The 24,361-nt window shown below is 47.2% G+C and overlaps 3 long non-coding RNA genes across 3 annotated transcripts; all 3 read right to left on the bottom strand.

The window, feature by feature from the left end:
- Positions 1-1,392: 1,392 nt before the first annotated feature.
- Positions 1,393-1,708, bottom strand: LOC138658182 (uncharacterized). Its single transcript, XR_011317377.1, has 3 exons — positions 1,683-1,708; positions 1,530-1,583; positions 1,393-1,435 (listed from the first exon to the last, which is right to left on the bottom strand). It is a non-coding gene; the product is annotated as an uncharacterized lncRNA (long non-coding RNA).
- Positions 1,709-5,835: 4,127 nt separating this feature from the next.
- Positions 5,836-6,151, bottom strand: LOC138658183 (uncharacterized). Its single transcript, XR_011317378.1, has 3 exons — positions 6,126-6,151; positions 5,973-6,026; positions 5,836-5,878 (listed from the first exon to the last, which is right to left on the bottom strand). It is a non-coding gene; the product is annotated as an uncharacterized lncRNA (long non-coding RNA).
- A 4,128-nt stretch (positions 6,152-10,279) lies between these two features.
- On the bottom strand, positions 10,280-10,595 carry LOC138658184 (uncharacterized). The gene is made up of 3 exons (XR_011317379.1): positions 10,570-10,595; positions 10,417-10,470; positions 10,280-10,322 (listed from the first exon to the last, which is right to left on the bottom strand). It is a non-coding gene; the product is annotated as an uncharacterized lncRNA (long non-coding RNA).
- Between the last annotated feature and the right edge of the window lie 13,766 nt (positions 10,596-24,361).

A 24,361-nucleotide genomic window follows, 5' to 3' on the forward strand; every position in this document is an offset into this window, starting at 1 on the left:
GGTAACCTTTGAAATTGGTTCAACTAGGCTTCGGCCTACACTCTGCTCCTCTACTCCTCCTGCTGACCCTGGGCTCAAACACCGCTAGTTTCTGCCCGGAACTGCTAGCTGCACAGAGAAAAACACCAGTCAATGTGTTCGTGGGGTTCAGCACCGCCAGCTGTTCCCCTGCTGTGTAGTTGGCATCGTGTCCAGCACAAGCCACGCTGGCACAACCGACCAAAAGCTGCCACCAGTGCAGGCTTCGGCCTACACTCTGCTCCTCTCCTCCTCCTGCTGACCCCGGGCTCAAACACCGCCAGTTTCTGCCCGGACATGCTAGCTGCACAGAGAAAAACACCAGTCAATGTGTTAGTGGGGTTCAGCACCGCCAGCTGTTCCCCTGCTGTGTAGTCGGCATCGTGTCCAGCACAAACCACGCTGGCACAACTGACCAAAAGCTGCCACCAGTGCAGGCTTCGGCCTACACTTTGCTCCTCTCCTCCTCCTGCTGACCCTGGGCTCAAACAACGCCAGTTTTTGCCCGGACATGCTGGCTGCACAGAGAAAAACACCAGCCAATGTGTTAGTGGGGTTCAGCACCGCCAGCTGTTCCCCTGCTGTGTAGCTGGCAACGTGTCCTGCAAATGCCACGCAGGCACATGAACTGAAATTGAAGGGAGCCTGCCCCCCACCCCCCCAGGTGTTTCTATGTATAACAGCCACCTTGTACAGCAGTACTGCTGCATTTGTACAAGGTGGCTGACTTTTTCTCCTTGCACACATGGAACTCAACAAGTACAAAATGTGTCTCATTACAGACCATTACAATGTCCCTGAGGTGTGACTTTCCTTTTTAATGTAAAGAAAATTGGCGCGCACTCAGGGTAATAAGGGAGCGAGGTGCAGGTGTAGTGGGCTATGACAGCCCCACGTACATATAAAATATAGTACACCGCACACTCTGTATATATATTGCGAATAGTGAAGGATTTATTTATATAAAGTGGAATTAGGTGACATGAAAAGCGACCAAAGGTAATTATAATGACGTTTCGGCCCTGCCAGGGCCTTAATCATATAATCGCTATGGAAAAAAATAAAGAACAGACAAAAAAATACATGAACATACAATATATGAAATACACCGTATTTAAAGTCCAACAAAAATAAAGTTCCCATCCTGGATAAGAGAGAAAAATGCAAAATAAAATAAAGGGGAAAAGGGGGGGAAAAAAAGTCATAGTAACTGCAGCGTAATCTGATATACTTCCATAATATATAACACTTTGTATGTCAGCAAGGAAGACATGAGGTTAGAAACATGATAACAGGGTAAGGCTAAGACTCCTGAAGCAAGACCATATGACAGTACACTTGGGCAATTTTACTAGATACAATTTACCTTCAATGTGCACAGAGGAGAGGAAAAGATCCTGGTAGGTAGAGGCATATACTGTGGAGAAGACAGAGGTACGTGAGATGGAGGGTATATAGGGAGGATACATAGATAATGAGAGGCTATAGATGAAATGATGTATAATATATACCTTAGATGCCAGTAAGCTGTGTGTATATCACGCAAAGAAAGCCCTGTGTGGGGTCTGTGGAAATGTAAGGCATAGTACTGTAAGGGAAATGTACGTAAATAAATGTAATGGTAGCTAAACCAATAAATGGTAGAAGAGGGGAAGACTTATTACCTTTATACGTGCAGTAAATATGCGGCGCTCCCGCGCCCTGCAGTCAGTGTGTAGTGTGGCTGGCGCTGCTGTGTTATGAAGGCGCAAACCGGAAGTAGGACCTGCGGTACCGGAAGTGATGCAGGCGGCTCCGGAGCGCTACTGCGCATGCGCGGCCGGCGATATTGTTGATGCCTGGTTGCTGGGGAACCCAGGCGCTGTAATGCACAGCCATGGAAAGCGAAGCCAATGCGCTAGTATGGGCAGTGTCACCTATGATTGCATGGTATAGTGGTGACATTGAAAGTGTAGGGCAGGCACAAAAGGTAATAAATTGAACCTAGTGCTAGAACTGTAATGTAGAAAAGGGTAGTGCATGTAAATAAGACAAAATGCAGTGTGGCAGAAATAACATGAGCGATAATAAGGGTACGATTACTACATAGATAGACTAACAAGGGGTCATGTATGAAATGAAAATATGGACATAGCTAGAGTAATGTGGCTAGGGGACTCACCGGGGTGATCAACGGATCTGCGGGGAAAGAAAAGGACAATATCAATAGGCTTAAAGAACTATATCAGCCAATCTATTTCCCTATTGAGACCCCTAGGTGCAAGTGTATCCAATGTATATATCCAATAAGTCTCCCTAGATTTTAATTGTTTGATATGATTGCCACCCCGTCTAGGTCGGGGTACCTGCTCCAAAACCTGGAATTTAAGTTGGGCCACCGTGTGTCTCGCCTTAATAAAGTGGTCAGGTAGGGGCAGCCATGTTTTGTTACACCTGATGGTGGACTTATGGCTAGCGATTCTATCGCGTATATGTTGCGTGGTTTCGCCCACGTACAGTAGGCCGAAGGGGCATTTGATGGTATAGACCACAAAATTAGAATCGCATGTGTAAAATCCACGGATGGGATATGACTTCCCAGTCCTAGGGTGGGTCACGTTGTCTGATTTTATTACGTTTGAGCAAGCAGCACAGTTCAAACATGGGAAGGTCCCGTTGCGTCGTGAGCCTAAAAATTGTTGGGTAGGTATCCGGTGTGTGCTGCCCATATCAGCCCTGACAATTTGATCGCGGATATTAGGTGGTCTCCTCGTGCTCATAAGTGCGGGTACCTTAAAAGACGGGATTTCGGGGTGGGCCCTACCTAGAAGGGGCCAATGTTTTTTGATGACGGAGTATATTTTAGTCATGAAGGGATGATGGGTATGGACAAACGGTATCCTTTCCTGGGGATGGCGTGGCGTGGGGCTAGTGGGTGGACTGGAGGACCTGTTGAGTTCCTGCGTCAGGAGAGTAGAAGGATAATTCCTGTCGCTGAATTTCTGTGCCATGGACGTTAATCTGACTTGTCGCGTCTCAGGGTCCGTTACAATGCGGGACACTCTTTTAAATTGAGATCTGGGCAAACTGTTTTTAGTGGTGGTGGGATGGCAGCTGGAATAAAGTAGCAAGCTGTTACAGTCCGTGGGTTTTGTATACAGGTCCGTTTGTAGGAATCCGTTGGTGTCTTTCAATACCAAGGTGTCCAGGAAAGCAATTTCCGTTGCATGGGTATGGATCGTGAATTTAAGTTCTTGGAAAGTGGAGTTAAGGGTAGAAAAGAATGAGTCGAGGGTATCTGATGACCCTGTCCAAATTAGGAAAACATCATCTATGTATCTACAGTAGTCTAAAGCATGTTGGGAAAAGGACTCATTATTATAGACGTAATGTGATTCGAAGTAATCCATATACGCATTAGCGTAGGCCGGAGCCACATTAGAACCCATGGCGGTCCCGCACAACTGGACATAATATGTGTCCTCATATAGGAAATAATTTTCAAATAAGACCATATTTAGAAGTTCAAGACAAAAGGATATAGCATTCTGAGACATATCAGATCGTGCCAGGAGCTCTCTGGTGGCTCGTATACCTTTCTCGTGGGTTATGGATGTATATAGACTGTTCACGTCCATGGTGACGAGAAGGCTGTGGGGAGGGACCTGATGTATCTGTTTGATTTTCTCAAGAAATTGGTTGGTGTCTAATATATAGGATCTAGTGTTTTTTGTTAGTGGTGTCAGAATTTTTTCGAGAAATATGGACAGTGGTGAAAGGACTGAACCGGTTGAGGCCACGATAGGTCTGCCAGGGGGGTTATGTAGAGATTTGTGTATTTTAGGAAGGACGTAAAAAACTGGGATTATTGGGTGGGGGTTCTGTAAGAATGTAGCCGTCTTGCTATCGATAGTACCGTTGTCCAGGTATACTCCAACGAGGTCCTTAATTTTTTTGGTGATAACTGTAGTGGGGTCTCTAGGGATGGACCTATAGGTATTGGTGTCTGACAGTTGCCTAAGTATCTCGCTACGGTATTGTGACCGGTCCATTACAACTGTAGCACCCCCTTTGTCAGCAGGTTTTATGGTAATTGTATTATTAGACCGTATTGCAGAGAGTGCCTGTTTCTCTTCAAGTGTCATGTTGGTATGTGTTGGAAAGAATCCCAATCTTTGTTCATGTGATAAGGATTTGATGTCACGGTCTACAAGAGAAATAAATGTTTCAACGGCATGATAAGAGTGAGGAGGTGAAAAGGTGCTGACGTTACGAAGTCCCAGAGAAAAAATGGATAATGCCGGGATGGTGTCAGAAAGTCCGGAGGGCCTGCCAGCTGTGTCCATTGTTGGCATGTTGCCAAAGTGAGTCTTAAGTCTAATCGATCTGTAGAATCGATGCAGGTCTTTTTCAAGTTGGAATGGATCCCAGTGGGGCGTCGGACAGAAAGATAATCCTTTCTGTAGGACCGTTAGTTCCGCTGGTGACAGGGAATAGCTGGAGATGTTGACCACTTGATTGGTTGGCTTACCTGGCTTCGGGTCACCATTCTGTCGCCGCGCTCTTCGGGTGGGTTTGTTTGATATCGTCCGCCCCTGCGGCCTGTGGCTAAAAAATGTTGCCTGTTGGAACCAGTGGAGGAGTCGCTGCCGGAGCTGAAGGATCCTGGTCTCCTGGAGTTGTAGCGCTGCCGCCAATTTGGGGTGTTGGAGGAGTCGCTCCATCTGTACACCTTGTCGTTGGCGTAGTCCTCACTGTCTCGCTGGAACTTAAGTCTCTTTCTTTCCTGTAGGTTTTTCTCGAACTCTGCGATGGCTTTGTCCGTTTTTGTTTTGAGTGCGGTCCAATCCGTAGATGAAAGTGTGGTAGTCAGCTGGGTCTCGATGGCCTGGATACTTTTTTGAACGTCAATAATTTCCTTTTGGAGGTATTCAATTGTCAGGACAATAATGTCTAGTGAGCATTTATTGAGAATTTGTTTATACCTGTCACAGAATTCAGGATTGTCTGCGAATAGAGTAGGTCGCAGATTACATCTCAATCCTCTAGGAATTTTGTTCTGACGAAAATATTCGGCAAGGGTAGTGCAGTGCAAGTCATATGAGACTAGCTTACGCTTAGTCTTCTCGTAATCCCTGGTTCTCAAATCCGTTGCGGGTGTTTTGAGGAACTCAGTGGAACCAGTTACTGATGAAATGATACTGGCACTAGTGGCTGTATCATAAACAAAGGTGGTAGTGGACATTAGGGCAACCCGGTGCAGCAGCCAAGACTATAGCAAGATATGTAAAGAAAATTGGCGCGCACTCAGGGTAATAAGGGAGCGAGGTGCAGGTGTAGTGGGCTATGACAGCCCCACGTACATATAAAATATAGTACACCGCACACTCTGTATATATATTGCGAATAGTGAAGGATTTATTTATATAAAGTGGAATTAGGTGACATGAAAAGCGACCAAAGGTAATTATAATGACGTTTCGGCCCTGCCAGGGCCTTAATCATATAATCGCTATGGAAAAAAATAAAGAACAGACAAAAAAATACATGAACATACAATATATGAAATACACCGTATTTAAAGTCCAACAAAAATAAAGTTCCCATCCTGGATAAGAGAGAAAAATGCAAAATAAAATAAAGGGGAAAAGGGGGGGAAAAAAAGTCATAATAACTGCAGCGTAATCTGATATACTTCCATAATATATAACACTTCGTATGTCAGCAAGGAAGACATGAGGTTAGAAACATGATAACAGGGTAAGGCTAAGACTCCTGAAGCAAGACCATATGACAGTACACTTGGGCAATTTTACTAGATACAATTTACCTTCAATGTGCACAGAGGAGAGGAAAAGATCCTGGTAGGTAGAGGCATATACTGTGGAGAAGACAGAGGTACGTGAGATGGAGGGTATATAGGGAGGATACATAGATAATGAGAGGCTATAGATGAAATGATGTATAATATATACCTTAGATGCCAGTAAGCTGTGTGTATATCACGCAAAGAAAGCCCTGTGTGGGGTCTGTGGAAATGTAAGGCATAGTACTGTAAGGGAAATGTACGTAAATAAATGTAATGGTAGCTAAACCAATAAATGGTAGAAGAGGGGAAGACTTATTACCTTTATACGTGCAGTAAATATGCGGCGCTCCCGCGCCCTGCAGTCAGTGTGTAGTGTGGCTGGCGCTGCTGTGTTATGAAGGCGCAAACCGGAAGTAGGACCTGCGGTACCGGAAGTGATGCAGGCGGCTCCGGAGCGCTACTGCGCATGCGCGGCCGGCGATATTGTTGATGCCTGGTTGCTGGGGAACCCAGGCGCTGTAATGCACAGCCATGGAAAGCGAAGCCAATGCGCTAGCATGGGCAGTGTCACCTATGATTGCATGGTATAGTGGTGACATTGAAAGTGTAGGGCAGGCACAAAAGGTAATAAATTGAACCTAGTGCTAGAACTGTAATGTAGAAAAGGGTAGTGCATGTAAATAAGACAAAATGCAGTGTGGCAGAAATAACATGAGCGATAATAAGGGTACGATTACTACATAGATAGACTAACAAGGGGTCATGTATGAAATGAAAATATGGACATAGCTAGAGTAATGTGGCTAGGGGACTCACCGGGGTGATCAACGGATCTGCGGGGAAAGAAAAGGACAATATCAATAGGCTTAAAGAACTATATCAGCCAATCTATTTCCCTATTGAGACCCCTAGGTGCAAGTGTATCCAATGTATATATCCAATAAGTCTCCCTAGATTTTAATTGTTTGATATGATTGCCACCCCGTCTAGGTCGGGGTACCTGCTCCAAAACCTGGAATTTAAGTTGGGCCACCGTGTGTCTCGCCTTAATAAAGTGGTCAGGTAGGGGAAGCCATGTTTTGTTACACCTGATGGTGGACTTATGGCTAGCGATTCTATCGCGTATATGTTGCGTGGTTTCGCCCACGTACAGTAGGCCGAAGGGGCATTTGATGGTATAGACCACGAAATTAGAATCGCATGTGTAAAATCCACGGATGGGATATGACTTCCCAGTCCTAGGGTGGGTCACGTTGTCTGATTTTATTACGTTTGAGCAAGCAGCACAGTTCAAACATGGGAAGGTCCCGTTGCGTCGTGAGCCTAAAAATTGTTGGGTAGGTATCCGGTGTGTGCTGCCCATATCAGCCCTGACAATTTGATCGCGGATATTAGGTGGTCTCCTCGTGCTCATAAGTGCGGGTACCTTAAAAGACGGGATTTCGGGGTGGGCCCTACCTAGAAGGGGCCAATGTTTTTTGATGACGGAGTATATTTTAGTCATGAAGGGATGATGGGTATGGACAAACGGTATCCTTTCCTGGGGATGGCGTGGCGTGGGGCTAGTGGGTGGACCGGAGGACCTGTTGAGTTCCTGCGTCAGGAGAGTAGAAGGATAATTCCTGTCGCTGAATTTCTGTGCCATGGACGTTAATCTGACTTGTCGCGTCTCAGGGTCCGTTACAATGCGGGACACTCTTTTAAATTGAGATCTGGGCAAACTGTTTTTAGTGGTGGTGGGATGGCAGCTGGAATAAAGTAGCAAGCTGTTACAGTCCGTGGGTTTTGTATACAGGTCCGTTTGTAGGAATCCGTTGGTGTCTTTCAATACCAAGGTGTCCAGGAAAGCAATTTCCGTTGCATGGGTATGGATCGTGAATTTAAGTTCTTGGAAAGTGGAGTTAAGGGTAGAAAAGAATGAGTCGAGGGTATCTGATGACCCTGTCCAAATTAGGAAAACATCATCTATGTATCTACAGTAGTCTAAAGCATGTTGGGAAAAGGACTCATTATTATAGACGTAATGTGATTCGAAGTAATCCATATACGCATTAGCGTAGGCCGGAGCCACATTAGAACCCATGGCGGTCCCGCACAACTGGACATAATATGTGTCCTCATATAGGAAATAATTTTCAAATAAGACCATATTTAGAAGTTCAAGACAAAAGGATATAGCATTCTGAGACATATCAGATCGTGCCAGGAGCTCTCTGGTGGCTCGTATACCTTTCTCGTGGGTTATGGATGTATATAGACTGTTCACGTCCATGGTGACGAGAAGGCTGTGGGGAGGTACCTGATGTATCTGTTTGATTTTCTCAAGAAATTGGTTGGTGTCTAATATATAGGATCTAGTGTTTTTTGTTAGTGGTGTCAGAATTTTTTCGAGAAATATGGACAGTGGTGAAAGGACTGAACCGGTTGAGGCCACGATAGGTCTGCCAGGGGGGTTATGTAGAGATTTGTGTATTTTAGGAAGGACGTAAAAAACTGGGATTATTGGGTGGGGGTTCTGTAAGAATGTAGCCGTCTTGCTATCGATAGTACCGTTGTCCAGGTATACTCCAACGAGGTCCTTAATTTTTTTGGTGATAACTGTAGTGGGGTCTCTAGGGATGGACCTATAGGTATTGGTGTCTGACAGTTGCCTAAGTATCTCGCTACGGTATTGTGACCGGTCCATTACAACTGTAGCACCCCCTTTGTCAGCAGGTTTTATGGTAATTGTATTATTAGACCGTATTGCAGAGAGTGCCTGTTTCTCTTCAAGTGTCATGTTGGTATGTGTTGGAAAGAATCCCAATCTTTGTTCATGTGATAAGGATTTGATGTCACGGTCTACAAGAGAAATAAATGTTTCAACGGCATGATAAGAGTGAGGAGGTGAAAAGGTGCTGACGTTACGAAGTCCCAGAGAAAAAATGGATAATGCCGGGATGGTGTCAGAAAGTCCGGAGGGCCTGCCAGCTGTGTCCATTGTTGGCATGTTGCCAAAGTGAGTCTTAAGTCTAATCGATCTGTAGAATCGATGCAGGTCTTTTTCAAGTTGGAATGGATCCCAGTGGGGCGTCGGACAGAAAGATAATCCTTTCTGTAGGACCGTTAGTTCCGCTGGTGACAGGGAATAGCTGGAGATGTTGACCACTTGATTGGTTGGCTTACCTGGCTTCGGGTCACCATTCTGTCGCCGCGCTCTTCGGGTGGGTTTGTTTGATATCGTCCGCCCCTGCGGCCTGTGGCTAAAAAATGTTGCCTGTTGGAACCGGTGGAGGAGTCGCTGCCGGAGCTGAAGGATCCTGGTCTCCTGGAGTTGTAGCGCTGCCGCCAATTTGGGGTGTTGGAGGAGTCGCTCCATCTGTACACCTTGTCGTTGGCGTAGTCCTCACTGTCTCGCTGGAACTTAAGTCTCTTTCTTTCCTGTAGGTTTTTCTCGAACTCTGCGATGGCTTTGTCCGTTTTTGTTTTGAGTGCGGTCCAATCCGTAGATGAAAGTGTGGTAGTCAGCTGGGTCTCGATGGCCTGGATACTTTTTTGAACGTCAATAATTTCCTTTTGGAGGTATTCAATTGTCAGGACAATAATGTCTAGTGAGCATTTATTGAGAATTTGTTTATACCTGTCACAGAATTCAGGATTGTCTGCGAATAGAGTAGGTCGCAGATTACATCTCAATCCTCTAGGAATTTTGTTCTGACGAAAATATTCGGCAAGGGTAGTGCAGTGCAAGTCATATGAGACTAGCTTACGCTTAGTCTTCTCGTAATCCCTGGTTCTCAAATCCGTTGCGGGTGTTTTGAGGAACTCAGTGGAACCAGTTACTGATGAAATGATACTGGCACTAGTGGCTGTATCGTAAGCAAAGGTGGTAGTGGACATTAGGGCAACCCGGTGCAGCAGCCAAGACTATAGCAAGATATGTAAAGAAAATTGGCGCGCACTCAGGGTAATAAGGGAGCGAGGTGCAGGTGTAGTGGGCTATGACAGCCCCACGTACATATAAAATATAGTACACCGCACACTCTGTATATATATTGCGAATAGTGAAGGATTTATTTATATAAAGTGGAATTAGGTGACATGAAAAGCGACCAAAGGTAATTATAATGACGTTTCGGCCCTGCCAGGGCCTTAATCATATAATCGCTATGGAAAAAAATAAAGAACAGACAAAAAAATACATGAACATACAATATATGAAATACACCGTATTTAAAGTCCAACAAAAATAAAGTTCCCATCCTGGATAAGAGAGAAAAATGCAAAATAAAATAAAGGGGAAAAGGGGGGGGAAAAAAAGTCATAGTAACTGCAGCGTAATCTGATATACTTCCATAATATATAACACTTCGTATGTCAGCAAGGAAGACATGAGGTTAGAAACATGATAACAGGGTAAGGCTAAGACTCCTGAAGCAAGACCATATGACAGTACACTTGGGCAATTTTACTAGATACAATTTACCTTCAATGTGCACAGAGGAGAGGAAAAGATCCTGGTAGGTAGAGGCATATACTGTGGAGAAGACAGAGGTACGTGAGATGGAGGGTATATAGGGAGGATACATAGATAATGAGAGGCTATAGATGAAATGATGTATAATATATACCTTAGATGCCAGTAAGCTGTGTGTATATCACGCAAAGAAAGCCCTGTGTGGGGTCTGTGGAAATGTAAGGCATAGTACTGTAAGGGAAATGTACGTAAATAAATGTAATGGTAGCTAAACCAATAAATGGTAGAAGAGGGGAAGACTTATTACCTTTATACGTGCAGTAAATATGCGGCGCTCCCGCGCCCTGCAGTCAGTGTGTAGTGTGGCTGGCGCTGCTGTGTCTGTTCTTTATTTTTTTCCATAACGCTTTCCTTTTTAATGACACGCAGCACCCCCATTGTTAGCGCTGCCCGTCTCCTGACATCATTGGTTGGCTGGCTGTGCCTGTGCGTCCCCCCTGCCCGACACAACGCCCCCCGTTGTCTCATATATTTTGAATGCGAGGGTGTGATTGATGTGCACGAGCAGTGCATATGTTCCCCTGTCTTCACTCCCCTCCTTCCGCCTTCTTCTGACTGTGCGGCCTCATGGCCGCGGCATGCGATAAGGGATCAGCTGAGGCCGCCCAGTCTGAAGCAGGTGTAAGGACATGTGTGACCGGCGAACATATTTACTGCACAAGGCCACGAATCCCAGCACCGCAGTGTGACTCTAGGAAAAGCCACTGTGGGTCTGGGATTTATGGCCATCGTTAACCGCACCGGCCAACATGAAATGAGGTCATGAGACGGCCTGCACTAACAGGGTATTGCCAAGGGATAACACAAGAGCGCAGTTTCCTGTACTGCAAATAACAACGGTAAGGAATCTGCGCACAGCACCTAGGTGTAAATTTGTACACCTGTGCTGCGTCTCCTTAAAAAGACTAGTAGACTAGTCACGCCTCCACTACTGTTTGACAGTATAATGGGTAAATAGTGTACGTGTTTAATTCAGCGTGTGCAAGGAGCAAAATTAAATAGAGCAACCTTTGACTTGTGCATCATTAATGCTGTTCAAGGTGTGGCTCTTGTACCTTGCAACACCTGAGGGGGGGTTAAAGGTAACCTTTGAAATTGGTTCAACTAGGCTTCGGCCTACACTCTGCTCCTCTACTCCTCCTGCTGACCCTGGGCTCAAACACCGCTAGTTTTTGCCCGCAACTGCTAGCTGCACAGAGAAAAACACCAGTCAATGTGTTAGTGGGGTTCAGCAACGCCAGCTGTTCCCCTGCTGTGTAGTCGGCAACGTGTCCAGCACAAGCCACGCTGGCACAACAGAACAAAAGCTGCCACCAGTGCAGGCTTCGGCCTACACTTTGCTCCTCTCCTCCTCCTGCTGACCCTGGGCTCAAACAACGCCAGTTTCTGCCCGGACATGCTAGCTGCACAGAGAAAAACACCAGCCAATGTGTTAGTGGGGTTCAGCACCGCCAGCTGTTCCCCTGCTGTGTAGTCGGCATCGTGTCCAGCACAAGCCACGCTGGCACAACTGAACAAAAGCTGCCACCAGTGCAGGCTTCGGCCTACACTTTGCTTCTTTCCTCCTCCTGCTGACCCTGAGCTCAAACAACGCCAGTTTCTGCCCGGACATGCTAGCTGCACAGAGAAAAACACCAGCCAATGTGTTAGTGGGGTTCAGCACCGCCAGCTGTTCCCCTGCTGTGTAGCTGGCAACGTGTCCTGCAAACGCCACGCAGGCACATGAACTGAAATTGAAGGGAGCCTGCCCCCCACCCCCAGGTGTTTCTATGTATAACAGCCACCTTGTACAGCAGTACTGCTGCATTTGTACAAGGTGGCTGACTTTTTGTCCTTGCCCACGTGGAACTCAAAACGTACAAAATGTGTCTCATTGAGACCATTCCACTGTCCCTGAGGTGTGACTTTCCTTTCTAATGATACGCAGCACCCCCCTTGGTAGCGCTTCCCGTCTTCTGACATCATTGGTTGGCTTGTTGCGCCTGTGCGTCCGCCCTGCCTGAAACAATGCTCCTCGTTGTCTTATTTTGACTGCGAGGGTGTGATTGATGGGCACGAGCAGTGCATATCTTCACCTGTCTTAACTCATCTCCTTCCGCCTTCTTCAGACTGTGCAGCCTCATGGCCGCGGCATGCGAGAAGGGATCAGCAGAGGCCGCCCAGTCTGAAGCAGGTGTAAGGACGTGTGTGAGCGGCCAAAATATTTACTGCTCAAGGCCACGAATCACAGCACCGCAGTGTGACTTTATGAAAAGGCACTGTGGGTCTGGGATTTATGGCCATCGTTAACCGCACCGGCCAACATGAAATGAGGTCATAAGACGGGCAGCTCTAACAGGGCATTGCCAAGGGATAACACAAGAGCGCAGACTCCTGTACAGCAAATAACAACGCTCAGGAAGCTGCGCCAAGCACCAAGGCGTTATTTGGGACACCTGTGCTGCGTCTCCTTAAAAAGCCAAGTCACGCATCCACTACAGTTTGACTGTAGAATGGGCTAAATTGTGTACGTCTTTCATTCAGCGTGTGCAAGTAGACATATTAATAGAGCAACCTTTCACTTGTGCAGCATTAATACTGCACAAGGTGTGTCTCTTGTACTTTGTAACACCTGAGGGGGGGTTAAAGGTTTCCTTTGAAATTGGTTCAAATAGGCTTCGGCCTACACTCTGCTCCTCTCCTCCTCCTCCTGCTTCAACACGGGCTCTAACATCGCTAGTTTTTGACCGCAAGTGCTAGCTGCACAGAGAAAAACACACGCCATTGTGTTAGTGGGGTTCAGCAACGCCAGCTGTTCCCCCACTGTGTAGCCGGCAAAGTGTCCTGCAAACGCAACGCAGACACAAAGCTGCCTCCAGTGCAGGCTTCGGCCTACACTCTGCTCCCCCTGCTTACCCTTAGCTCCAACACCGCTAGTTGGGGCTCTAGGAAGACAATCTTTAATAGGCAACGCATCTGGGTTCCAGCACCGCCAGCTGGTTCTCGGCAGTGTTCTTGTCACAGGTACTCCCTCGTGCCAAGCCTGGTTTCAGCACCGTCAGCTGTTTCCGGGTTGTGTCAAGCTCGCTGAGACGCCTATGCTTGCCCCGTCGTGGTGCGGTCGGGTTAGCCAACTCCAGGGTGCCTCCAGTTTAGGAGCTTCCTATGTGGGCTGCGTGAACTGGTAGTCAAGGCTGGTTCTGTAGTGCCAGTAGGCCCAGCTCCCCCTGTAGGACTGTTGGGGTTCGGTAACTGCGGCTGCCTCGCGGCCTAGCTGTTCTCTCCTCTCCTGTGGGCCTTGGGGTCCACCACCTGGTTCCAGCACCGTCAGCTGGTTCCAGGCCGAGCCTTTGGCTTAGGTGCCTCCTCCTGGGTATCCGAGTTCCGCCAACGTCAGGCGGTCCTTGGTAGTGCTTTTAAGCGCGGGCACCTACAGCTTAGTAACCGTGTTCCAGCACCGTCAGCTGGTCCTCGGTCTTGCCATTGGCTCTTGCACACTGGGGCAACGCATCTGGGTTCCAGCACCGCCAGCTGGTTCTCGGCAGTGTTCTTGACACAGGTACTCCCTCGTGCCAAGCCTGGTTTCAGCACCGCCAGCTGTTTCCGGGTTGTGTCAAGCTCACTGAGACGCCTATGCTTGCCCCGTCGTGGTGCGGTCGGGTTAGCCAACTCCAGGGTGCCTCCAGTTTAGGAGCTTCCTATGTGGGCTGCGTGAACTGGCAGTCAAGGCTGGTTCTGTAGTGCCAGTAGGCCCAGCTCCCCCTGTAGGACTGTTGGGGTTCGGTAACTGCGGCTGCCTCGCGGCCTAGCTGTTCTCTCCTCTCCTGTGGACCTTCAGGTCCACCACCTGGTTCCAGCACCGTCAGCTGGTTCCAGGCCGAGCCTTTGGCTTAGGTGCCTCCTCCTGGGTATCCGAGTTCCGCCAACGTCAGGCGGTCCTTGGTAGTGCTTTTAAGCGCGGGCACCTACAGCTTAGTAATCGGGTTCCAGCACCGCCAGCTGGTCCTCGGTCGTGCCATTGGCTCTTGCACACTGGGGCAACGCATCTGGGTTCCAGCACCGCCAGCTGGTTCTCGGCAGTGTTCTTGACACAGGTACTCCCTCGTGCCAAGCCTGGTTTCAGCACCGCCAGCTGTTTCCGGGTTGTGTCAAGCTCACTGTGACGCCTATGCTTGCCCCGTCGTGGTGCGGTCGGGTTAGCCAACTCCAGGGTGCCTCCAGTTTAGGAGCTTCCTATGTGGGCTGCGTGAACTGGCAGTCAAGGCTGGTTCTGTAGTACCAGTAGGCCCAGCTCCCCCTGTAGGACTGTTGGGGTTCGGTAACTGCGGCTGCCTCGCGGCCTAGCTGTTCTCTCCTCTCCTGTGGACCTTCAGGTCCACCACCTGGTTCCAGCACCGTCAGCTGGTTCCAGGCCGAGCCTTTGGCTTAGGTGTCTCCTCCTGGGTATCCGAGTTCCGCCAACGTCAGGCGGTCCTTGGTAGTGCTTTTAAGCGCGGGCACCTACAGCTTAGTAACCGGGTTCCAGCACCGCCATCTGGTCCTCGGTCGTGCCATTGGCTCTTGCACACTGGGGCAACGCATCTGGGTTCCAGCACCGCCAGCTGGTTCTCGGCAGTGTTCTTGACACAGGTACTCCCTCGTGCCAAGCCTGGTTTCAGCACCGCCAGCTGTTTCCGGGTTGTGTCAAGCTCACTGAGACGCCTATGCTTGCCCCGTCGTGGTGCGGTCGGGTTAGCCAACTCCAGGGTGCCTCCAGTTTAGGAGCTTCCTATGTGGGCTGCGTGAACTGGTAGTCAAGGCTGGTTCTGTAGTGCCAGTAGGCCCAGCTCCCCCTGTAGGACTGTTGGGGTTCGGTAACTGCGGCTGCCTCGCGGCCTAGCTGTTCTCTCCTCTCCTGTGGACCTTCAGGTCCACCACCTGGTTCCAGCACCGTCAGCTGGTTCTCGGCAGTGTCTTTTGCTCTTGTACCTTCTGCTCCCCATCCTGGTTCCAGTACCGTCAGCTGGTTCCGGGCAGAGCCTTTGGCTTAGGTGCCTCCTTCTGGGTATCCAAGTTCCACCAACGTCAGGTGGTCCTTGGTAGTGCTTTCGGGCACGGGTACCTCCTGCTTAGTAACCGGGTTCCAGTAACGTCAGCTGGTCCTCGGTAGTTCCATTGGCTCTTGGACCTTCGGCTACCCATCCAGGTTCCAGTACCGTCAGCTGGTTCTCGGCAATGTCTTTTGCTCTTGTACCTTCTGCTCCCCATCCTGGTTCCAGTACCGTCAGCTGGTTCCGGGCAGAGCCTTTGGCTTAGGTGCCTCCTTCTGGGTATCCGAGTTCCGCCAACGTCAGGCGGTCCTTGGTAGTGCTTTTTAGCACGGGTACCTCCTGCTTAGTAACCGGGTTCCAGTAACGTCAGCTGGTCCTCGGTAGTTCCATAGGCTCTTGAACCTTCGGGTAGCCATCCGAGTTCCAGTTCCATCAGCTGGTTCTTGGCATTTTCTCAGCCTTCTTGTACCTTCTGCTACATTTCCAAGTTGAAGACCCTAAAGTCGACGACCCGGAAGACCACCCCGATGACGACAACGACGACCCGGAAGACCACCCCGATGACGACGACGACGACGGCGGAGACGACGACGGCTGAGACGACGATGGCGGAGATGACGACACTGGAGACGACGACCCTGGAGACGACGACATGGAAGACCGAGAAGCAGAAGAACAAGAGGCTGCAGAACAAAGAGCAGAAGAACATTAAGCATAAGACTTAATATCAGAGAAAAAGATATTATCTAAATTATATGCAGAAGAAGACTAAGCAGTGTATGGGGGTGAGTCCGTTCCTCCTCGTGGTGCCCCTGGATAAAGCCTGATGCTGCAGGCCAAACTGAACGCGGACAAATGTAACTTTTGTGACTGGCAGAACGGAAGGTGTAATCTTCCAACTTTTATAGATAACAACTACGGGAATGCCTGTCACAAATGAGAATATGATGAAGAAGTAGAATAGGAAGAATAATAACAGTGGAATAAAAAGAATATGTAGAATAGGAAGAATAATAATAGTTGAATAAAATGAATATGAAGAATGTAATAAAAAAAAAAAATAGGTAGAAGATGAAGAAGAAGATGAATAAGGTGAAGAAGAAGTTGATGTCAAAGATGCTGATGATGATGAAGATGAAAGTGTGGGAAAAGTAAAAAAAAAAAAGAAAAAAAAAGAAGGGGAAGGGCGTGGAATAGTGAAACATCAATATCTGACAAAATAAAAAAAAATTTACATACTCAATATCTTTTTCACTCCGAACGTCTTAAAAAAAACCAAAACATGCTATTCTATTTGATTGGGCTAAACCTCATTGCCTTTAATGTCTCCGCCACCTCCCACAATACATCCTACATTATTCTTAGTTGTTTTCCTTCATGTAGAATGAACCTACAAGGCAAGAAAGGGTTTATTTTAATTCCGATATTTTGGTCCCATTGACTTGCATTGGGATCGGGTGTCGGTATCGGCGATATCCGATATTTTTTGAATATCGGCCGATCCTATCCGATACCGATACTTTCCGATATCGGAAGGTATCGCTCAACACTACTCACTACACTCCTGCTTCCCCTCTTTGCAAATCCCTTCAATGGCTCCCAATTTCCCATCCAGTTTAAACTACTAACACTGAACTACAAAGCCATCCATAACCTTTCTCCTCCATAAATTTTTGAACTAATTTCCCAATATCTTCCCAAAAATAATCTCTGGTCCTCCCAAGAACTCCTTCTATCCTTTTGCTAAAAAAAAAAAAAGCGCAATTTTCCGAATCCGTAGCGTCTCAATTTTTCAGGATCTCTGGTCTGGTGGGGGCTAATTTTTTGCGCACTGAGCTGATGTTTTTAATGATACCATTTTGGTGCATGTACATTCTTTTGATCGCCCGTTATTACATTTTAATGCAATGTTGCGGCAACGAAAAAACATAATTCTTTTTTTTCAATTTTTTTCTCGTTACGTCATTTAGTAATCAGGTTAATTATTTTTTTATTAATAGATCAGGCAATTCTGAACCCGGCAATACCAAATATGTATAGGTTTCATTTTTTTTTTTTCAATGGCACAAAAGGGGGGTGCTTTAAACTTTTATTTTTATTTTTTTTTTTTCATATTTTTAAAACATTTTTTTTAAATTTTGCCATGCTTCAATAGCCTACATGGGAAGCTAGAAGCTGCATAGCCTGATCGTCTCTGCTACATAGGAGCAATGCTCAGATTGCTACTATGTAGTAGAATTACAGCATTTCTATGAGCACCGACCACAGGGTGGCGTTCAAAGCAATCTGGCATCAACAACCATAGAGGTCTCAAGGAGACCTGTGGTTGTCATGCTAATGCACCGCTGAGCCCCGATCACGTGATGGGGGTCAGCAGTGCGCGCATTTCTGGCCCAATGGCCGGAAGCTCTTGTTAAATGCTGCTGTCAGCGATTGACAGTGGCATCTAACTAGTTAATAGAGGCGGGCGGATCGCGATTCCACCGCCACTATTGTGGGCACAAAACAGCTGACATGTCCCTGCTTTTATGCGGGCTCACTGCTGGAGCTGCTATCAAAGCAGGGGATCTGCTATCGAACATACTATTCCATCCGATGGCAGAAGGGGGTTAAACTCCAAAAAAATGGTTTGACTGATGCAGGTGACCAATGTTTTTAAATTTTAAAATAAACTTTGTTTCGAGTCAACAAGCAATTTGAAAATGTATAAGGAGTATGGTAAGGAACAGGAAAGTATAAGTGATGGTGATGGTGAATGCAGATGATGACAACATAGGAGAGGTGCGATTACGCATGTTACTGGATCACAAGAATCACTCCAATCAATGACACATAGTGTCCTGGCCCACTTAGCAGTGAGGCACTGTACACCACTTTTGAAGCCACACCAGTGCAAACAGGTGGTCAGTCAGATAGTAGATAATGCTTCCAGCATGCTGGGCAGCACCACCCAATCTTCCTCACAGTCTAGTCTCACCAGCCAACATTCTATATGAGTTAATCCTCACCTTAATCCTCTTTCTCCCACAATGTTGAGTCCCAGGAGACTAGTAATCCTACACCGGGACACTCTGAGGAGCTCTATAAAATATAATTTCTTGATTGTGGCCAATCACAATGCATGGTTCAAGAGGGAAAGGAGGAGATGCTATTCAGATATGCACAAAACAGCCACAAGAAAATGTCGGGGGGGGGGGGAGGGGGGGGCAAATTTTGTCTATGGAGGAATGTGATGATGACACACAGTTACTGATAAATAAGATTGTTGTTAAGGCAACAAAGTCAGGAGTATCAGGGTGCGACGATGGAAGATGAGGTGGAGGATGACGAAGTCACTGACCCAACCTGGGAGGCTGGCATAAAGAGCAAGGCCAGCAGGGCTGATGGTGAGGGATCAGCAGCACTAAAATAGGCAGGAAGAGGCAGGGGGTGACTAGATAGAGAATCCTGGCAACTGTTTCACAAAGCGCTGTCACTTCAAAGAATTAGATGTTCCCTAGTCTCTGACTTTTTTAAAGAGTTCTGAGACAAAAAAATTGGTCATTTGCAACCTGTTCCATGCCAATATCAGCAGAGGCCTGACCACTAAAAGCCTAAATACTACCAGTATGATCAGGCACATGTTATCTAAGCACTCAAAAAGTTTGGGTCCACGATTGGTGCCATTGGGTGACATCACTTTTTTCTGTGCTAGGTGCTTCCCAATCCCCTGTCCATTACACTGGTGCAGATGCCTCCTGCCCTGAACCTTTTCTTACACATTCTGATGCACCATCAACAGACACTTCATCTCAGCACAGTGTTCAGCTTTCCCTACTCTAGGCCTTGGAACTAAGGAAAAAGTTTACAGCCACATACCCACAGGCCCAAATGCTAAATGGGTACATTTCCAAGCTGCTTGCCATGGAAATGTTGCGGTTTAGGCTTGTAAGATAAGGAGGATTTCCAGTGACCCATGGTGGCAGCCGTCCCTTGGTATTTAGTCTCTACCTGACACTTTTTCTCCCTCTATGGCATCCCATTCTTATACCAGCACGTGTCCAGGAACATCACCCTCACCATCGCACTTACTGAGATTATTAAAGGAAAAAATATAAATAATTTCAGATCTCCACTATGACGGCCGTTTCAGACGCTCAAGCATGGACGTACTTCAGTCCAGACTAAGCACAGCGGTATCCAAGCAAAGACGAGTATATCCAGCGAGCGTACTAGGAACAGTGATAAACATTTTTGCAAAGAATTTCTCAATATTTGATGAATCCAATAATGCGCCATGTATAGACAAAAATTTAACCGCTCACCCCCTAAAACTATATAAATCTGCAGATCCCTTTACGTCTATCACTGTTCCTTCTACGCTTGCTGGATACACTCTTTTTTGCTTGGTTACTGAGATTATTGTCCAGTTAATGATTGACACATGTACAAGTGCTTGTGGCCAGGGACAATCACTACATTTTCCTGACGGCACACTAGGTAAATATTGCGAAGGTAGGGGCAGAGTACTACTCTGGCATTGTACATGTGCTCCTGACACCAAGGATTGTTGCCCTTACTTCTGTCAGGGCTTCATCCACCTTCTACATCAGTTTCTGCACCCCCTCCTGCTCCTTCTCATCCTCCTTCTACAATGTTTTATCTCAGAGCACATCGTCCACAGCAGCCGGAAGATGAAATATTAGCAAAGTGGCAACAGTCTCCGCTAAAGCTAATTTGTCTAGGAGAAAAACCAGACACCGTGGAAGAGTTACTTAAAGGAATAACAGACCAGGCAGATCTGTGGCTTTTGCAGCTGAACCCCCAACCAGCATAATCATGTGTGATATAAGAGGTAAGCTGGTGGTGGCTGTGAGGCTTGGTAAGCTCACACATGTTCCATGCTTGGCACACAGGCTAAACTTGGTAGTTCAGCGGTTTCTGAAAACATACCCAGATTTGCCAGAGCTTCAAGTCAAGGTACATAGCATTAGCACCCATTTCCACAAGTTGGCTACAGCTGCCATCATTCTGGCTTTGCTGCAGCAGCGCATGCAAGTTCCAGCTCACTGACTGGTGTGCAATGTCACCTGTTGTGAATTCTGCTCTTGGGTTCCCTCCAGTGGTTGTTGGTGGGAATGCAGTTGTCTCTGACTCGCAGTCCTGGCCAGGTGTGTTATGACCTGGTGGTCAGGACAATAATGGACCTGGTGGTTAAGAGCACACGGAATGACCTGATAGTTACTGATAATAAAGGACGACCTCTGGGACGTGGGAACTCTGCTGACCGCAATCCCTAATCCTATCACACACACTAGAAATAGCCGTGGATTGCTCCTAAAGCTCCCTATGCAACTCGGCACAGCCTAAGGAACTAGCTAGCCCTGAAGATAGAAAAATAAAGCCTACCTTGCCTCAGAGAAATTCCCCAAAGGAAAAGGCAGCCCCCCACATATAATGACTGTGAGTAAAGATGAAAATACAAACACAGAGATGAAATAGATTTAGCAAAGTGAGGCCCGACTTACTGAACAGACTGAGGATAGGAAAGGTTGCTTTGCGGTCAGCACAAAAACCTACAAAAAGACCACGCAGAGGGCGCAAAAAGACCCTCCGCACCGACTCACAAAAGGACAAGCACAAAAAACAAAACAAGCTCTAGGGTGATGGAAACTGAGCTGACCGCGATCCTGAACCTAAACACACAACTAGCTGTAGCCGGGGAACGTGCCTACGATGATTCCTAGACGTCTTGCGCCAGCCGAAGGACTAACTTCCCCTATTAGAAGAAACACAGACCTCTCTTGCCTCCAGAGAAACACCCCACAGAAATAGCAGCCCCCCACATGTAATGACGGTGAAATGAGAGGAAAGCACATACGTAGTTATGAAAACAGATTCAGCAAAATGAGGCCCGCTAAAGCTAGATAGCAGAGGATACAAAAGTGAACTGCGCGGTCAGCGAAAAACCCTACAAAAAAAACCATCCTGAAATTACTTGAACTCATGTGCCAACTCATGGAACATGAGGAGTAATATCAGCCCACTAGAGCAACCAGCAAAAAGGAATCACATATCTGCAAGCTGGACTAAGACAAAAATTAAGCAAAACGTGGAACAGGAAAATCAAAAACTTAGCTTGTCCTGAAGATTACAGAAGCGGGAAGCAGAGGTAACAAGACACACTGATTACATTGATAGCCGGCGAGGAAATGACAAGAAAGCCAGGTTAAATAGGAAACTCCCATATCCTGATAGAACAGGTGGACACCAGAGACCGCAGAAAACACAAGTCACCCAGTACCATCTGTAACCACCAGAGGGAGCCCAAAAACAGAATCCACAACAGTACCCCCCCCTTGAGGAGGGGTCACCGAACCCTCACGAGAACCACCAGGTAGACCAGGATGAGCCCTATGAAATGCACGGACCAAATCAGCAGCATGAACATCAGAGGCAACCACCCAAGAATTATCCTCCTGACCATAACCCTTCCACTTGACCAAATACTGGAGTTTCCGTCTGGAAACACGAGAATCCAAGATCTTCTCCACAACATACTCCAATTCTCCCTCCACCAGCACCGGAGCAGGAGGTTCAAGCGAAGGAACAACAGGTACCTCATACTTCCGCAACAACGACCGATGGAACACATTATGAATAGCAAACGATGCCGGGAGATCCAAACGAAACGACACAGGGTTAAGAATTTCCAAGATCCTATAGGGACCGATGAACCGAGGCTTGAACTTAGGAGAAGAGACCTTCATAGGAACAAAACGAGAAGACAACCACACCAAGTCCCCAACACGAAGTCGAGGACCCACGCGGCGACGGCGATTAGCAAACTGCTGAGCCCTCTCCTGGGACAACTTCAAATTGTCCACCACATGACTCCAAATCTGATGCAACCTATCCACCACCATGTCCACTCCAGGACAATCAGAAGGCTCCACCTGACCAGAGGAAAAACGAGGATGAAACCCCGAATTACAAAAGAAAGGAGAAACCAAGGTAGCAGAACTAGCCCGATTATTAAGGGCAAATTCGGCAAGCGGCAAAAAGGTAACCCAGTCATCTTGATCAGCAGAAACAAAACACCTTAAATAAGTTTCCAAGGTCTGATTAGTTCGTTCCGTCTGGCCATTCGTCTGAGGATGGAATGCAGACGAAAAGGACAAATCAATGCCCATCTTAGCACAGAACGTCCGCCAAAATCTAGACACAAACTGGGATCCCGTGTCAGAAACGATGTTCTCCGGAATCCCATGCAAACGAACCACGTTCTGAAAAAACAGAGGGACCAACTCAGAGGAGGAAGGTAACTTAGGCAAGGGTACCAGATAAACCATCTTAGAAAAGCGGTCACACACAACCCAGATGACGGACATTTTTTGAGAGACAGGGAGATCCGAAATAAAGTCCATGGAAATGTGCGTCCAAGGCCTCTTCGGGATAGGCAAAGGTGACAACAATCAACTGGCGCGAGAACAGCAAGGCTTAGCCCGAGCGCAAACTTCACAAGACTGCACAAAAGAACGCACATCCCTCGACAAGGAAGGCCACCAAAAAGACCTGGCCACCAAGTCTCTAGTACCAAATATTCCAGGATGACCTGCCAACGCAGAAGAATGGACCTCGGAGATGACTCTACTGGTCCAATTATCCGGAACAAACAGTCTTTCAGGCGGACAACGATCAGGTTTATCCGCCTGAAACTCCTGCAAAGCACGTCGCAAGTCTGGGGAGACAGCCGACAAAATCACCCCATCCCTAAGGATACCAGTGGGCTCAGAATTTCCAGGGGAGTCAGGCACAAAACTCCTAGAAAGAGCATCCGCCTTCACATTCTTTGAACCTGGCAGGTATGAAACCACAAAATCGAAACGGGAGAAAAACAGTGACCAACGAGCCTGTCTAGGATTCAGACGCTTGGCAGACTCAAGGTAAACCAGATTTTTGTGATCAGTCAAGACCACCACACGATGTCTAGCACCCTCAAGCCAATGACGCCACGCCTCAAATGCCCACTTCATGGCCAAAAGCTCCCGATTACCAACATCATAATTCCGCTCAGTGGGCGAAAACTTTCTAGAAAAGAACGCACATGGCTTCATCACTGAGCAATCGGAGCTTCTCTGCGACAAAACCGCCCCCGCTCCAATCTCGGAAGCATCAACCTCAACCTGAAAAGGAAGCGAAACATCTGGCTGACGCAACACAGGAGCAGAAGAAAACCGGCGCTTAAGTTTCTGAAAGGCCTCCACAGCCGCAGGAGACCAATCAGCAACATCAGCACCCTTCTTAGTCAAATCCGTCAAAGGCTTAACAACACTAGAAAAATTAGTTATGAAACGACGATAAAAATTAGCAAAGCCCAAGAACTTCTGTAGACTCTTAAGAGATGTAGGCTGCGTCCAGTCACAAATAGCCTGAACCTTGACGGGATCCATCTCAATAGTAGAAGGGGAAAAAATATACCCCAAAAAAGAAATCTTCTGGACTCCAAAGAGACACTTTGAACCTTTTACAAACAAAGAATTGGCCCGCAGGACCTGAAACACCTTCCTGACCTGCTGAACATGGGACTCCCAGTCATCAGAAAAAACCAAAACATCATCCAAATACACAATCATAAATTTATCCAGATATTCACGGAAAATATCGTGCATAGAGGACTGGAAGACAGAAGGAGCATTAGAAAGTCCAAAAGGCATCACCAAATACTCAAAATGGCCCTCAGGCGTATTAAATGCGGTTTTCCACTCATCACCCTGCTTTATCCGCACAAGATTATACGCACCCCGAAGATCAATCTTAGTGAACCATTTAGCCCCCTTAATGCGAGCGAACAAATCAGTCAACAATGGCAAAGGATACTGATATTTGACTGTTATCTTATTCAAAAGACGGTAATCTATACAAGGCCTCAAGGAACCATCTTTTTTGGCCACGAAAAAAAAACCTGCTCCCAAAGGGGACGAAGATGGACGGATATGTCCCTTTTCCAAGGACTCCTTAACATAATCCCGCATAGCAGTATGCTCTGGC

The sequence above is a fragment of the Ranitomeya imitator genome, chromosome 1 (assembly GCF_032444005.1).
Source record: "Ranitomeya imitator isolate aRanImi1 chromosome 1, aRanImi1.pri, whole genome shotgun sequence".
Taxonomy (NCBI): domain Eukaryota; kingdom Metazoa; phylum Chordata; class Amphibia; order Anura; family Dendrobatidae; genus Ranitomeya; species Ranitomeya imitator.